At 37.3% G+C, this 14,682-nt stretch overlaps 1 protein-coding gene across 1 annotated transcript in view; it reads right to left on the bottom strand.

Annotated features, from left to right (window-relative positions):
* LOC5565618 (rho GTPase-activating protein conundrum) overlaps positions 1–12,568 on the bottom strand; it is a 354,294-nt gene extending 341,726 nt beyond the window's left edge. Inside the window, 1 exon segment of the mRNA XM_021844844.1 lies at positions 11,158–12,568. The gene's annotated coding sequence lies outside the window, so the exon portion shown is untranslated.
* Between the last annotated feature and the right edge of the window lie 2,114 nt (positions 12,569–14,682).

Genomic DNA, 14,682 nt, shown 5'->3' with positions numbered 1-14,682 from the left:
TGGGACCAATACAAAAAGGCCCTTACAACTTACAACAAAGAAATAAGAAAATCCCGTAGAAAAACCTGGAAGTTTTATTGTGAAAACATAGAAAAAACTCCGGATGTAGCAAAATTACAGAAGGTTCTTTCCAAAGACCATTCAAATGGGCTGGGAAATTTGAAAAAAATAAACGGGAGTTTTACCGTTGATACAAAAGAAACACTTGAAACAATGATGAAAAGTCATTTTCCAGGATCAAGTTTAGTAATGAGTGATGATACAGAATGTGATAAAGTTGGAGAAACCTCTAGGCCTAATAGGACTACCGGCAACAACTTAGATCTACCGGATACTATCTTTACTCGATCTAAAGTTGAGTGGGCAGTGAATTCTTTCGAACCTTTCAAGTCTCCAGGAAGAGATGGTGTTTTCCCTGCACTTCTACAGAAGGGTGGACAATTACTGCTTGACTCTCTCACAAATATCTTTAAAACTAGCCTATGTCTTGGCCATATACCAAAAATATGGACTCAAGTTCGGGTCGTCTTTATTCCTAAAGCAGGGAAAAAAGACAAAACAAATCCAAAATCGTTTAGACCAATTAGTCTAACATCTACAATTCTTAAAATCATGGAAAAGATAATAGACGAATACATAAAGTCAAAATACTTACAAACAAATCCTATCAGTAAATATCAATTTGCTTATCAACCCAATAAGTCTACAGTCACAGCTCTTAATGAACTGGTTACAAAAATAGAATCCACGCTTCACAGGAAAGAAATAGCTCTTATGGCATTTCTGGATGTTGAAGGTGCGTTTGATAATGCGTCTTATAAATCTATTGAAAATTGTATGGTGAAAAGGCAATTCGATCGTTGTATCAAAATATGGATTATGAAAATGTTGAATGATAGAGAAGTATCTGCTGAATTGGGAGAATCTTCAATAACAATAAAAACCACTAAGGGATGTCCTCAAGGAGGTGTATTATCCCTTTGTTGTGGTCGCTTGTTGTTGATGATCTCCTCATTAAACTTGTAGAAAAAGGCTTCGAAGTTATTGGGTTTGCAGATGATGTGGTAATAATAGTTCGTGGAAAGTTTGATAATATAATCACTGACAGAATGCAATCAGCATTGAACTGTACTTGGCAGTGGTGTCAACATGAAGGGTTGAACATTAACCCATCAAAAACAGTTTTTGGTGCCGTTTACTCGCAGAAGAAAGATTACTTTAAAAAATTTGACTATAAACGGATGTATTTTACAATATTCTTCCAATGTTAAATATCTAGGAGTAATACTAGATAGTACTCTCAATTGGAACTTACACTTAGAGCAGGTAATACTCAAAGCCACAAATGCTCTATGGGTGAGTAAAAAAACTTTTGGTAAAAAATGGGGACTGAAACCAAAAATGATTAATTGGATCTATACGGTTATAGTACGACCCAGAATAGTTTATGCTTCACTAGTTTGGTGGACAAAAACAAAACAACATATGGCCCAGAGAAAGCTTGGAAAGTTGCAACGCTTAGCCTGCATGGCCATAACAGGAGCAATGCACAGTACACCATCAAAAGCCTTGGAAGCAGCTCTTTATAAACTTCCGCTACATCAATATATACAGAAGGAAGCTGAAAAGAGTGCTCTAAGGCTGAAAAGAACTCATACATTTTTAGAAGGCAATCTTTTCGGGCATCTCAGTATACTGAAAGATTTTCCAATAAATCCATTGGTAGTAATGAACGAAGACTGGATGGAAAATAGGATGAACTTAGATATACCATATAACGTGGTTGAAACAAACCGCCAAGTATGGGAATCAGGGGGTCCGAATATCTCACCAGGATCGATAATTTTCTACACTGATGGCTCAAAAATGAATGATAAAACCGGGGCTGGAATTACAGGACCAGGTATTGATATTTCAATACCAATGGGAAGATGGACCACTGTTTTCCTTGCAGAAATTTATGCCATTCTAGAATGTGCATCTTTGTGTCTGAGAAGGAAATACAGGTATGCACGGATTTGCATATTTTCAGATAGCCAAGCGGCGCTGAAAGCTTTAAAATCATTCACAAGCCAATCAAAACTGGTATGGGAATGCATAACACTGCTAAAGCAATTGTCCGTTAAGAACCAGGTTAATTTATACTGGGTACCAGGCCATTGTGGAATTGAAGGTAATGAAAAAGCGGATTTACTTGCAAGGAGAGGGTCAAGTGTCCAGTTCATAGGACCAGAACCCTTCTGCGGTGTATCCAAATGTTTAATACAAATGGAATTGAAACAATGGGAGGATCAAATGATACAGTCAAACTGGATTGCAACAGAAACCTTAAGGCAATCAAAACTGTTCATAACTCCAAATAAAAACGTTACGGAAAAACTTTTAAGTTTAAACAAAAAATCTTTAGGCATACTTATTGGACTTCTCACAGGACATTGTCCGACAAGACATCATTTGAATAAAATCAATCGATGTCAAACTGGTGTCTGTCGGTTTTGTGACTGTGAAATAGAGACCTCACAACATTTGCTCTGTGACTGTCCAGCGTTATATGTACGTAGAAGACAATATTTCAATAAGGGCATTTTAAGCCCTTTTGAAATTTGGTTAGAAAATCCCAATCTGGTTATTGGTTTCATTCTAAGAATCATACCGGATTGGAGTACTTCGCATCATCAGTCAACGGCATTTACCCCAAATGGTAATTCGTCGTCCTGAAAGAATGCAAATTAAATAGGGGTATACCACAATAGATCAAACTCATGGTCGCAGTGGTTTAAATCCCAACACCAAAAAAAAAACCCCCAGTTAGACGGTCGGTTCCAGATTTATATGGATGACCCGTGGGGTCTGTCCGAAGGTTATTTGAGACTTTTCCATAATTAATTTACACAGATCAAACAAAACTACAGAATTTATAGCTGAATCATGAACCGTTAGTATATTCCGACTCTTTCAACCTGTTTGGAACTATTCTGGCCGGTTCTGCATTCCCTGGAACCGAGTCCTGTGGCATCAATAAATTAAAATTTGATCACCATAAACCATGCCATGCGACACATCATTCTTCTAGATTTTTTGTCGGAAGTGTAATAAAATTCAAACTGAATAATTTTGTTTGCAACACAGGGTCAAATCCAAGTACTTCCGGGATGTTCTGAAGTCGACTCCAAACCCTGGAAAAGGATATCCATCCGATGATAGCTGTCTCAAATGACCTTCGGACAGACCTCACGAGACATCCGTAAAAATCCGGAACCGTCCTTTCGACTTGGATTCCTAGTACAGACTAAGAAACTTAAATAGTGTTGTATCAAAATTTAATTGAAATCGGCTTAAAATTAGAGCCAAAAGCTCTTTGGTTTTGAAATATAGCTCAGGGACGCAAAGGTTAACAAGCCAACTAGATAAATTGTTTCAACAGGCAAAACAGTTAAATTGACAAAAAAGATTGTCGATTCAACCAAAACAATTCTTAAATAGACGAATACATAGGATTAAGTGAAAACTATCATAATTATTGACTGTAAGATAATGCTGTTCGAGCAATTTTCTACTTTTAAACTTCACGTTACCGCAGTGCCATTTTCAAATAGCTGCCATTTTGTCAATTTACATTCGTTTTTTTTTTGAAACCACCTTCAGTTGACTTTAAAAAGGTAATAGTTATTTGTCATAAATGGACAATGCTTAATTCAGACCATACCGGAAATATTCCGGGTTGCACTGGGGTCACGAGGGACATTTTTGTTTCATGTCCAAAACATACCGTGCGACGTCTCAATCTCCAATCGAAAATCCAAGGAGTGTGAGTTCGATTCCCGGTTCAGTCCGGAAATTTTTCGTTTTGGGCGTTGCATGCTAGTACGTACGGATAATACATCAGAGACTACACAGTGAATCCTTTAGGGAATTTCCTCAAAATCTTTCGGTATCTCCATATAAATCTTAATGAATCCCTAAAGTAATTCTTTTTTCAACTATTTTAATGGGAATTGTTACACAGAATTAGTTGAAACTTCTTCTATTTTTGAGTATATCTTCGCGGGATTCATTATAAAACTGGAACAAGTCATTCAAGAATTTCTTCTGAAATTGTATCAAGCATTGCACACTGGACCATCCAAAAACAAAGGTTTATGGTCGTAGTGACAATTTTGAGGCCCTAACACATATTTGATCATCAAATCTCGTTTTTCACTCAGACTTCATTTTCTGGATTGATACAATTTCATAATGCTTGTTTTCTTCCAAACTACTGCAACCATAGTGGCAAGGATTTCATTGCAAATTGCTGCGCTTAAAGATCAGATATGCAACGTTCTATGTACCTTATATAATTCATTCGATTTCGTTCGATATATAGTAATTCATCAAAAATGAATGATCCATGATGAGTTTAGTGTCGAAACATAAAAACCAATTGATATATATACTGAAACTAAAATAAAAAAAGCATTCAAGATGATTATAGATGGATTTCAGGGGAATACGAAATGATTGCATTTGTCAGTTGCGTAAAATATAACTTGTTCGGAAATTTACAGAAGATGTTCAGTATGGGCTAGCAGTCTTTCTGGAAAATAAAGAACAAATGTTGGCCTTTCTAATGCATATAATATATTTTTGCAACTTTTTGAGATATTTTAGTGTACAAAACGTAAATTTTCTTCAATAAAACTCATAAAAATGAAATATAGTATCTTGGTATGTCCAGCAAAGTTTTGTATTTTGAAAATATATGCATAGTGCTAAAACATTGCAAGCCATGAAAATCGCTGTGAAAAAAAGATTAGTGAATATTTGTATTTTTGAAGTGGTTTTCATATTAAAACATATATCCTATCAATCTTTTATTGTGATATATAGAGATGAAGTGTCTTCGACAACTTTTTTTCATTCAACATTTCCAACAACTTTGTCAAAGACACCAATTGTTTTTATCGACAAACAGAGAAAATAAAACTTTTATCGCACTTATGAGTAAGTAGACCTGTGCGCCGCCGCGCCACGTCGCCGCCGCCGATCAATTTTACGTCACGCCGACGCCGAATGTGGCATCGGCGGCGCGCCATACGCCGATCAGCACTTCGCCGCCGATTTTGTATTTTCACGCCGATAAATAATTCGGCTCGTAAAATTTGATAATTTTATTTTAAAAAAATGCTTTACAAAATAATTCAATGTTGCTTAAGGAATTCCTATAGAGATTCTTACAGAAATTCATCAAGGAATTAATCAAAGAATACCTCTATGTATTTGTTTGGGAACTTCAGGAATTTATCTACCAATTACATCTTTAAACTTTCCAGAGATTCTTCAGGGATTTATCCTGGAACACATACACGGATTTCTAGTTGAACTCCTTCAGAGTTTCCTATACAAATTCCTTCAGATATTACTTTAGAATTCTTATAAGACCAGCAAATACTCTAAGAATGCTTACACAAATTCCATCAGTAAGTTTTCAACGAATCTCAAAAAAATCCTCGATAAAAATCAATTGATTTTTTCCAGTAGTTACTCCAAGACACTACTCAGTAATTTCTATAGGAGGATTATCAAATATTTCTCAAATAATTGAAGCAAATATTGCCAAAGAAGTTTTGCATTTGTGAGTAGGTAATCCATTGAGAATCACTCTTGAAATTTATTCAGAACATTCTCAATCAAATTACCTTGAGTTTTTCCAGTAATTTTCATGTGGATTTTCTACATCGACTTCTCCCGGGATACCACCGAAGATACTTCTTCGATTTTATCCATCAAATGTTCATTCAAAAATATTTCCAAGGAAAATACTTCAAAGCTTGTTCTAGGATTCTAGGACTATCTAGTAAATTTTACTCGATTTTCCAATGTACTTTCAAAAATTGCTTTGCAAATTTCAACGAGATTTTTTTCAAAAAATTTCATTTCATAATTTTTTAATGGATTGATAAACTAAATTGCTAAAGAAAATGATTCACTAAACACAGCTTGTTTCCCATCAGAAATATTTAAAACAGTGGTTTCACAAGCTAAAAATACCACTTTTTTTTAAATAAACCCAAACATATTATTTTATACACATTTTTATCGTTCTATCCAAGCGGTTGAATGATAGATTTCTATACTTGTTATTGACTTGACTTCTTTTATTGAACTAGGAATTCTGTTAATATAGAAAATAATAACAATTTTCTTATGAAATAACATGACAACAAAGTCAAAAGCTGGTTCAATTTTGCATTCTCGCTAGAGTTTCGGTTATTTTGCATAGTAAATATACTGTATTAATATAGTATTATGAGTGTTTTGCGAAGGTCCAAGCTGTCCGATTCGTTTTTCGCGCGCTTGGAGTGTTTTTTTTTTCGGTTGGCTTCGTTTGCTTGGGTAGTGCTTTGCGAAGGCCCAAGCTATCCGATTCAGTTTTGGCGCGCTCGGAGTGATTTTTTCAGTTAGCCAGCACTTCATTCGCGTGCCATCGGATAGATTATGTATGCGTGTTGACGCTGAGATTGTGACTGTTCAGTCGAGGATGGATTACCAACTGGTGAGCTCGTTTCATGCTTGTAATTACACATTTGTACCATGACATGTATTTTTGAATGGTTCGACACATAAAGTGTTGACATAAGCGCTTATACACGATTAATAAAATATCGAGATTCAAACCTTTGAATAGTTCGATGTTTAAGATGTCGACGCATTGATAGATAGCTTTTTAAACATAGGTTACATGAATCGCATCACTTACCAAGGTGAATCCTGATCATGTAGCTTCTAAGCCCTCCCACTAATAAATCTCCTTCCCATGACAAACATGAAGATGCAGAGGTGTACTCGGTCATCAGTTACAATGGAATGTCACACTACTCCAGGCTACTCCAAGAACTACTCAAACCATTTTCTAGCGATACTTCAATATACTTTTTTAGGTAATACTAGAATAGATCTCAAAGCGTTTCTTTGGGGATACGTCCAAAAACTTTTCTAGGGATTATGCAACGATTTTTTCTAAAATACTAACTTAGGATTCGTCCTAGAACTCCAGATTTTTTCTTGTATTTCTGAAGGCGTTCCTCCAAAGTTTTCTCCAGAACATCTTCCAAGCAAGTCTTTACTAGAACATATGTTTCTGCTAGAATTTCAATAAGGTCCTTGATTTTTTTAAGGATTGATTTGAGAAATCTTCAATCATTCGTGCAAGAATTCTTTACATAGTTTTCCCAAAAGTTCAGCAAAAAAAATCTGAAGATTCCGCTTACACAGTTTTTTGATAAATCACACACATTTTTCTGTGGTAATTTCCCCAAATATTGTTGTGAGTTCCTTTCTGGTTCGTCGAGTATATTTCCTGATTCTTATGCATTTTCTCAAGGATTCGCCCAGGAAGTATTTTCAGATTTTGTCCGAAGATTAATAATAATGAATAAATTTTTCAAATATATTCGGTTAGTATCTTACCAGGGAATATATCAGGTATTTGCTACCAACAATATTTCCATAAGTCCATACATAAGCTGTAATTTGAATTATTTTGATGGTGCATTGACTATTTCATCGTTTTAATTTTAGTTTATATTTATGCACCCAAATTTATCTAGCATTGAACGCGAAAATACTTTTTAATATTATTAATTTTATCTTGGGGTTTGGGTTGTGGGTTCATGTCCCACCGCTAGAGGGTTTTTAACGTAATTTTCTTGACATTTCAATACATAAAGTTTCTTGGAGGCCTTTCTTAGCCTAATGGCAATGTCCCCGGCGAGTTCAGGATTTTTTCGTATATTAGGAAATTTTTATACTTTCCTTGGGTATAAAGTACCATCGAACTAGCCACGCGAAACACTAATACGAAAAAGGAAACTTTAGTAAGGAAAACTCTCACTTAACAACTGTGAAAGTGCTTGTATAAAACTAAACTAAGAAGTAGTATCTGTCCCAGTAGGAACGTAACGCCAGAAAAAAAGAAGACAAACTCAAACATTTTGATGTCCAATTTTCTACACGCCGATGCACGCCACCGCCGCCGCCGCCGAAACTTGTTAACGGCGTGACGCCGATCACGCCGCCGCCGCCGGTATGAAAATTCTCTCACGCCGCCGCTGATTAAAAATATTTCGGCGCACAGGTCTATGAGTAAGTGAATCAAACAATTTTTTTTTAGACACCAACACGTTAATGCTTCCAGTGGACGGATTTGTCCTTTGAAGGAAGCACCACAATAGACAACGGACTAAGGACTGCTCATTTTATAAAGTGGACACCTTGTGCATGCTGTATCTTTTTAAATTGTGAATAAAATTTAAATCGGTTTTCTGCACATCGTTCGACTAGTATTGTACAACGTTGTGATAATAATAATTCTCCAAAATAATTAAATTTCACACGAATATGGAACAATGATTAGAACGGTCGATTTTTGGAGGTTATCAAAATCAATGATTGTTAGAAATTGACTGGAAAATTCAACAACTTATATTTTTTATTTTCAAAAGAGGCTTGTTCTTCGAAAACATCATTAATCAGAAGCCTGATGGAAAAAATCAAATTATTTTTGGAGCAACAATTTTACAGAAATAATAAAATCATTTGTCCCCTATATTTTTTAGAGAAAAATATTTTAAATTTAAAGGGAATTGATATGAGTAGAATTTTTTTGGTTGAAAGTTATCCTGACGGAAGTGCTAATATAGTATTAATATAAAAAATAACTTACGCCATCATAGAGTATCTTATTTAGTCACCACGTCACATTTAAAGCATAATAGAAACACAATTGCTTTATTCTTAGAAGACCTTTCAAAGTATATTGACAATCATTAAAATTGGCAACACTGCTGTAACAAAATCGATTTAATTTTCGTCATATTGTTTCCATAATATATCATTCTAAGATTACCAATTGAAATATTCGTAGAAAAACGTTTACAATTTGCTGTAGATCAATAAATCTCGCATAATCTGAGATAACGCCCTAAAAGCCATTGGTAACCACGTGTGTAGCTTGTTGTTTCTGAGCAAATGAATGAATAAGCATCCAAACCAACACCACTGGCAGGTAGAAAATGATCCTTTCTTCACGATAAAGTTGTTAAACAACGTGTAAATTCTTTCAAATGCTCAGAAACAACGAGCTACACACATGGTTACCAATGGCTTTTAGGGCGAGATCATAAGTTATGCGAGAAATATGCGTACATGATTTTACAAGTATGAGACTTTTAAGTAAAACTACCATACACAGTAAAATTTATACTTAAGACTGTGGTTTAAAGTCACGATATAGCTCTCGTTTATAAAAATATAGTTTCTTTAGCAATCCAAACTAGTTTTGAAATCGATTTTTACTTTTTTCTTTTGTTGGGAGCAAAAAGATGGTGTATCAGCAAATTTGGCCTTAAATGAGTAAATCTCAAAAGTTACCTAATGTCAGAGAATGATGGCATATTATTGTTTTTTTTTTTTAAAGCTTAACCCTTAGCAGAATAGTAAAGAATACAAACATACAATTTGTTCTTAAAAATTAGGATTTTTGTTTTGCGAAAAATAATGTTAAACTTTGACAAAAAGCTTTTCTTAGGAGTTTTTGGAAAAACTATTTAGCTCTTCAACGAAAAGCATTTTCTAAGATATTATATTTCCATAGCATTGTAGAATAATAGTTGAACGATGCACAGAAAACCGATTACAATTTTATCAATAAATAAAAAAATAGAGCATAAACAAAGTGTCCACTTTATAAAATGAACAGTCCTTAGCATGCAACGCCCAGTGGCACAGTCGGAAAACATTCCTCACGAAAAGTTTTCCGGACTGAAGCGGGAATCGAACCCACACTCCTTGACACGCTGCGGCCAAATGCCTGACGACACTAACCGCATAGCCACGAAGCCCATAAAACTGTCCTTTAATATATGCAGTAACTTTGCCAAACAAAGTAGAGCGATATTTTCATTCTTTGACATTGAAAAAGCTGATGATCGTGTTTTTGGGTTTTAAACCACTGTGGAATAAACTGAATTTACAACTCTGGAACAGCTTTAATATTGACAAATAGATAGTCATATCTTACAGTTTTCGTGAATCCGAAACGAAAGCACTGGTATGCAAAATGGCCACCATTTAGCACCGATTCATATCGACAGAATTATCCTAAACTGTTACGAAATACCATTGCATGTTTCAAACATCGTAAGTTAGTATGAGGTATGTACCGTCCTGTCCATGAACCTTCGGAGTAATCTGAAATCGACCACATTTTGTATCAATTGATGAGAAATCTGATAAAATTGTTTGTTCAGATTTAAACACATTATTAGAGTGAATCTGACAGACAAAATAATCAACTGAGAAAGATTTCATAGACAAATGCTGAACGGCTTCTGCACCATTTGACTTTTCTCAGAAACTAAAAGTGAAAAGTTTAATTCACAACATTTTTCTATGAAATCTCTCTCAGATGATTACTTGGTCTGTCAGATTCACTCTACACACCAAATATTCGATCTACCTTTTGAAAACCAACAAAAAATTTTGTTATGTTAAAACGTTTTTTTTTGCCTAAATTTCCTTAAGGCCTTAAGGTTCAATTTAGAATAGACCATTTTCAAAAATTACAACAACAGTTTTCTCCATAGCTTGTCCGTTCGGGACAAAAATGCTTTTCCAGTTTTGACAAAAGCTTACACTTATATTAAAGGAGGAATACTAGCCTCTTAAAACGAGTCCTAAGACTTCAAAATATTCTCTAAGGCATATTCATAGATCATACAAGCTTTTTGTGATTCAATTGGGAGCTATACAAATTAATCCTTACATAACCTACAGCCTACCCTATGTCATGTCTAAGCATTAAGGTTATATGCACGCAATCATCACTAAAAATTAGGATCTCTAATTTTAAGTATCTGCAAAAGCAATTGTATACATCGACAAAATCTCACATTAAAAATCGGTAAGTTCATTTTTGTAACAAAAATTCTAATAACTATCAATTCACTACAATCTACACATGAATGATAGTCCGAATTCGTCAATTCCTTATCCCTGAGATCATCAAAGCCCTACTATTACAACCTGTTTATTATCTCGGGCGCATTCCGATTCCCACAATCGGTAAGGCCTTTTAGTCTCGGTAGCTATCGCCAAACACGCGAAACAAATACTTACATGTGTTATCTGCTTATCAGCTGCTGCCCACCACAGGTTTTTGAGTTTCTTCGATATACCGCCAATATTCCCCTACGGTTGATTCATCCACAAAACACTATCACCTAGCTTTTATTACACCAAGTACTACGATGGAACAACGCAGCATTGAGCGAATCAATCTCACGTTTTGGTGTATTAGTCACAACAGACTAAGTGCAATTCTTCACAGCTGATTCGAGCACTGGAGATATTTCTGTACAATTCACCAGAAACGTAAGTGACCTTCACTTCTCGTTCGAAGGCTGACTAACAGATACAACACATGCAGAACCGGGCTTCGCTTGAAATGTCGAATGCACGACGAAGATTCAGATGAAGGCTTTCCGAACTTTGCGATGAAATTTCACTGAACACGTGACTTTAACACCTCTTCGTTTGTTGACAAACGACGACGTTCTTACTTCCGTTCGATCACCAGAAACAATCGACACAATCACACGTATTTCTCGGATTTAGCACCTTCGGCAGTGATCTTCCAGATGTTTGTTTACCCACTCACTATTCCCGGCCCGTCTTCAAAGCCGGAAATGGTTTCTTCCAGTTGTAAACAAGTGGCACTTGGCTGGATCCCGATACAAATCACGCGCGCATATTCATAAGAAGAGACCGGTCTCAGACATTCGGAGTCTGGTGTTCACGAGACTGCTAATTTGTTTTGGAGTTTCACTCGGATAGGCTGGGATGGGGTCCGCTGGTGGTAGCTTGACAGCCTTGTGTCCCAAACCGGTTGCACAATGTTTAAAACAGCAAAATGCCGCCAACTTTCACAAAAACATTTCCGAAAAAGTGTGTAGAAATGCCGATTGGGACAACTCCTTCTCTTTCACGCCCTCTATCTCCAAGCTTTGACCGAATGATGTCGCGATCTTTCACTTCAACCTGCTACACTTCTGCTAGCCGTTAGACACTATTGCGTGAGCTGTTCATTAAAAACGATGGTTATGAAGAGGTTCCACAACTGACCTTCAGTCGTTTCCGCGGAATACACGTTTCCGGTTCTGGTCTTAATCACTTAGATCCAATAGTATATTAGACTAAACACACAGTCACTACTAGTAACAGCTCATTAGGATAGCTAAACGATATAGACTGCTCTGCGCTCGCTACACCATCTACGCTACAACTCTGAATTACAATTCAATGGTTTTTCTCCCTTCACCTCCGTATATTCCAATCAATCGTAAACACTTGAGTCCCGACGCACTGAACGTAGCAAAACAAACCGATAATAACGAAAAAACACCACATAAATACAATAATAAAGCGAAAAAATCGAAATAAAAAATCGTATATTGCACAAACGTCCAACCTGCACGGATGCCTTAACTCAACTAACGACTCGGCTCGACTGGATTCCAATGCGCGACTCGTCGTCCGTCGTATATTTTGGTTTCCAGTTTTTTCTCTTTATTTACACACTTGATCACTGCCGAGGGCTGGCAAGGCAAGTTTAACGTCGCTGTTTGCGTTTTACACTACCGTACCGTCGTCGCGTCGTCGATTCGTTCGCGAGCGCCACAAACACAGAAAAGCACGTGCTTCGGCTAGGTGTGGAATTGGTAGCCACTGCGCGCTCACTTGTTGCGCTGGCGTACTGGCGCAAGTTACCGCTCTGTTCCATTGTTATCTGTGCGCTGGAAGCAGTATGGTCAGCGGCGTGCTCAGGTTTACAACGATGAGGGGCGTGTGCTTTTGTGTAATCACTGACTGTGTGTTCAATGTAATCACTGACAATATTGGTTTTTGTAATCAATGATGTAAACCTATATCTAAGGTTTCAACCAGAAATGTGTTGGATCTGACTCTGTGCAATAGGACAACTCTAAGTTTTTGTCATAAATTTGTTTCAAATAGATATCTATTATTTACAAGCAATCAAAGTTATTTAATGACAAGAATTGAGGGTTGTCGACTTTCTTTCTCTTTTCGAGATGTGGGCTCATACTGAGTGAAATACATCACGGTGCACAGGATTGTCCTCTTGAATCACCGTCGGCTGCGGTCGATCATGTTCGCTGAGTAGTTTTCTAAGCCAGATGGCCTCCTTGCAGGCTTCACCTACTCAGTCTACGCTTCCTTGTTTGCGGCTGACCTACGACATTGTCGAGCCTTACCTACCTTAATGGTAACAGCGTAGCGTCACGCCATTGTCAAGCGTATTGTAGAGCTCAAGCTTTGCGATCTTGGGCGATACTTCTCACTTCACGGAAAACATCTTTTTCATATGTCATAAGTGTTCCAAGGTAAACAAACTATTCAACAACTTCAAACACATTTTCATTAAACACTACCTCAGCACCTACACCATCAAGCCTACCTCTACCACTACCTATACCCATGTAATTCTTTTTGGTGGAACTATGGTGAGGCCTATCCAATCTCTCTTCAGAGGTACGAAGGCCTCCTCCACTGACCTGCGATCGATTCCAATAAGGTCGAAATCGTCCGCATAGCCAAAGAGCATGTGTGACCGTGTGACGATAGAGCCATTTCTCTGCACGCCAGATCTCTTAATAGCACCCTCGTGTGCAATGTTTAACAGTTCAAAGGTGCGTCTCTCTGCTTCAATCCGTCTAACGTCACAAACGAGGTTGGAACCTCGCCTATAATCCTAACACTTGAATTCGAACCATCTAGCGTAGCACGTACCAGCCTAATGAGATTCGTCGGAAAACTATGTTCAGTAATTATATGCCACAGCTCATTTCTTTTCACCGAATCATACGCCGCTTTGAAATGGTCTACAAGTTACACTCCCGGAAATTGTCTAAGACCATTCGCAAGGTAAACATCTGGTCCATTATCGAGTGGCCCTCACGAAAACCAGCTTGGTGTTCACCGACGAAGTACTTCTCAAGCGCAGCTCTCCTCCAGTCTGTTAAACAAGATACGTGACAGTATTTTGTACATTCAGCATGGTAATTATTATGTTACTGGCACACTCCAATCTAAGCACTTTCTTGTAGATTGGGCGTATGAGGCCATCCAACCAGCCCGTGTGCATTTCTTCGTCCTCCCATAAATGCAGAAGTACTCGGTGGATCGACTGGTAAAGCTGCTCACTTTCGTGCTTGAGAAGCTCGACCAGGATCTCGTCCTTCCGAGCAGCCTTACAGTTCTTCAGCTTGCTAGTAGGCTTTTTAAACTCTCGTACAGTCGGTGGGTTCACAACTTGGTCGTCATCATCAATGTTCATCCTGTTTCTTGCTACATTTTCATTTTCGCCTTTCAGTCATTGCTGAAAGTGTTCCTTCCACCACCAATTTCCCATCTCGATCATTGCACATGGTGGGCACATGTACGGTATTGTGTCACGAGCCATTGACCGTTGCATAAAATATCCGCATATCGTTCCGGTTCATGCTATATTGAGCTTTAGCCACCACGCTTTCTTTGTGATGCCTTTTCTTTCTGCGGTGGATTCGCTTTTTTTCGGTTCTCGCTGCTTTGTACCGCTATCTGCTCTGTCGGGTACCAGCCACA

Source organism: Aedes aegypti, chromosome 2 (genome assembly GCF_002204515.2).
Source record: "Aedes aegypti strain LVP_AGWG chromosome 2, AaegL5.0 Primary Assembly, whole genome shotgun sequence".
Lineage (NCBI taxonomy): Eukaryota > Metazoa > Arthropoda > Insecta > Diptera > Culicidae > Aedes > Aedes aegypti.
The sequence above is the reverse complement of the archived record's forward strand: the minus strand, read 5'-3'. Positions and strand labels throughout refer to the sequence as shown.